Source organism: Triticum dicoccoides, chromosome 7B (genome assembly GCF_002162155.2).
Source record: "Triticum dicoccoides isolate Atlit2015 ecotype Zavitan chromosome 7B, WEW_v2.0, whole genome shotgun sequence".
Lineage (NCBI taxonomy): Eukaryota > Viridiplantae > Streptophyta > Magnoliopsida > Poales > Poaceae > Triticum > Triticum dicoccoides.
The window spans coordinates 678,904,483-678,907,661 of NC_041393.1; positions in this window are offsets into that span (position 1 = coordinate 678,904,483).

The window sequence follows — 3,179 nt, forward strand, 5'->3', positions numbered from 1 at the left end:
CCCTGAAGCTTAAAAAAATCATTTTTAAAGAAATAAGGCATCAGGGAAAAATAATTATGCAAATAATCCCACTGATAAAAGAATTGTTTTACTTGAGAGGGAAAAAAATCCAACAATGATTGAAAAGTTTTCACTTGGGGTAAGAACTCCTTAATAATAAAGAAAAGAGTGGTTCTGAAATCAGAAGGAAATACAGAAAATAAAAGTTTTAGTTTCTAGGCAAAATTTTAATTAATAAAACAAGATTAAAATTTTGGGGTGTCACAACACTACCCCCTTAAGAAAAAATCTCGTCCTTGAGATTTGCTAAGAGCTGTTTTTGAAAAACAAATACTCCACGGTTACGTGTTTTTGCAAGCAGTGTATGTGTTCGAGCGGTTGCGAGTCTGCTACCGTGGTGCTGTGAGAATAAAAATAATCCATGTCGTGAGAAGATACATGATGCCTCAACTCAGGGAAAAGAAATCTCACTCCAGGATTTTTTTTCGCGAGAGAAAACAGTAATATATTAGAGTCAAACCGCAACAGAACTACTCATATTAATAGAAACTAAATAATTTACTCGCCGCGCAAACTCGGGGTACCACGCATATGTTACAACTCATAAGTAAATGTTGCAAAAATAAACACAGCAGCATCGTCTATAATGCAAACGGTAACTGGACGGGGTCCCGAGGAAACGTCTCTGGTACTGAGATGCACTCCTCTTCTATCGGGGATAGTGGATTGACCAGCCGATGAATGTGTCTCTCCTGGTCGGGCCTTAGTGGTCTTCCGATGGCGATCTGAGGATTTAAGTCCGCGAGACTCTGGAGATATCTCATTACTCGTTGGGTCAAACGTTCTTGGGCGATGATGTACTGGACCAGGTTGGCTAGTACTGGGTCTCTCTCAATCCATCCACCGGGAAAAGATGTTACTTCTCCGGGTGCTGCACGGCTCGGAAAGTAATAATATCCTCTTTCACTGGCATAGGGTACCACGAATCGAAGGCGGGCAAGTGCTTCATAAGCAGCAGCTTCTATGGCCATATGTGGGGTCTGCATGGATTTCCCCACGAAGGAGACCTCCGTTGGGTCTTGGTTGGAGTCTACGGGAGGGATGTGTACTGCTGCCAAATATTTCGAAGTGGAAGGGGTGATCCTCGATTTGAACATCTCATACTGAGGTGGCTGGGTAGAACCCATGGTACTGCAGGTAAAGTCCACAATATTTTGACAAAACTACCCAGGGTTGCATCTGGGGTTCTCAGATAAATACTAGGGCTCGGCATGGCAGGAAAAGGTTGTGAGGGTGGTGCACGAGGTGAGGGGTGCTTGGTAAGGTCACGAGGTGGCCTTCTTATATAGCATCCGGACTGGTTATTTACCGAGGTGAAAGGTAATAAATTTGCCAGCTTAGCTCCAAGGGTCGAGGTCAAAGCCACAGATACATACCTCACTAAAGTGACGTATCACTGTGGGGGTTGTCGGGGTGGTTTTGGTAGTTGTGCCTGGAAAAATATGCAACTGCGTGCTAACATAATTATGCAAGGTTACTATTTAAAACAGAGGCACAACAACAGGATGCGTTAACTTACAAGGTCACACGATTACAAAGTGAGGATACACTGAGACTCGGCACTACTTGGTGACTTAGTCTACCTCGTCTATATCTAAACGAGCCTGCCTTGAGGATGTCGAGGCTTCTCCATGGGTCTCACCATCGGGGTTAGCTGGAGGTGGTTGAGGAACTGCAGGGTCGATGACCATCTCGGGGATTGTTGGCCACAATCCCGTTGGAGTGTGCTTCCAAAAGGCGACGAAGCACTTCTGGGGTCATCAAAGTGCCTTGGTTGATGGCTGGGGCTGATCTCAAGGTCTCGGTTGGTTGTCCGAACAGCACGACTGGGTTGTCGGCGTCGGGCTCGTCTTCTCCTCTCGCCATTGCTCGACGAACCAGTTCTCCACGAGCTGCGATCAGATCAATGGTGATTTGATCGAATAGTTCCTCTAGCGCACCTACATAGCGCACTAGGTGCAATAGTGCAGGATCCGTCTCTTGATCTCCGTTGGCAACCTGGGGTGGTCTACCATACCCTTCACGTCTAGGGTAGTAGTAGAACGAGCGATAGTTAACTCTGGGCGACAACTGCCGGAGTTGAACTATAGCCTCTCGAGCAGCTAGCTGGATGGCTTGTGGCTCGAAGGAAGTTGTCCTTCCGGTGAACCTGTAGGGGCGTTCTGGAGATAGACCCCTACCGTAGATGTGCACAGTGGCCCAGAATTGACGGCTCTCACTGCTCATGGATCCACAACATATTCTGGGGGCTCTTCTAACGCATAGGCATGAGGGGTGAGGTTTGCGAGTATGGTCACAAAACCTCCAAGGTTGGTTGCTGTGGTCTCATTGTGCACGACGGGGCCAGGCATTATGGCTCGGTTTGCGGTAGAGGCTGTGTTGTGCTGGGTTGAGGTGAGCGTGCCCTTTTTATAGAAAAAGGGGACTAAGTCTTCCTTTGCACGTTTGCGAATGAGGCATCATAGGAATCGGTCACTGGCGCGTGATCGACAGGCTAGGTTGATAGGTTGGGCACCGACTACGAAAAGTGTCGGGGTCACTGTGTGGCTATCTTGCACGAGAAGCTTGGCTGGGTTTTGGTTAAGGTCTGGTGGTTTGGCCTACCTAGGGTTTTCGACCTGGCTAAGATAGGATTAGCCAATGGTCAGCCTGGCACTGAAACCAAGTTTGTGGCGACCGGTTTTCCGGGTATTAATTTCCAGAAAATGGCCCTTGTGCTCACCAGCCCTAGGATTACTGTTAGCTGATGAGGCACCAACTTGATACAGAAATTCCAATCAAAATACGAAATATGCAGTACAAGACCCTTCTGGTCTGTGAGTACAACAAATGGTTTCTAGTGGTGGATGCCGGAAGCGGTTTGTGGATCATCAGCATTTATGGGACTCCATTTCCCACAGGAACAGCTGACCAGGATAACTCCTATCTTCGCGAGGCTGCTATCACCGTTGCGTAGGTTTCGGGGCTGTCATCGCAATGCTCCTCTCCACGCAAGAAAATCTGGCCAAGACAATAGCCAGGGACAAGCCAGTGAGTACTTTGAATGTACTCGCAAACATTATGAACACAGGTATAATATAACAATGATGTTCTGAAATATTTTATGTTCATGACGTCAG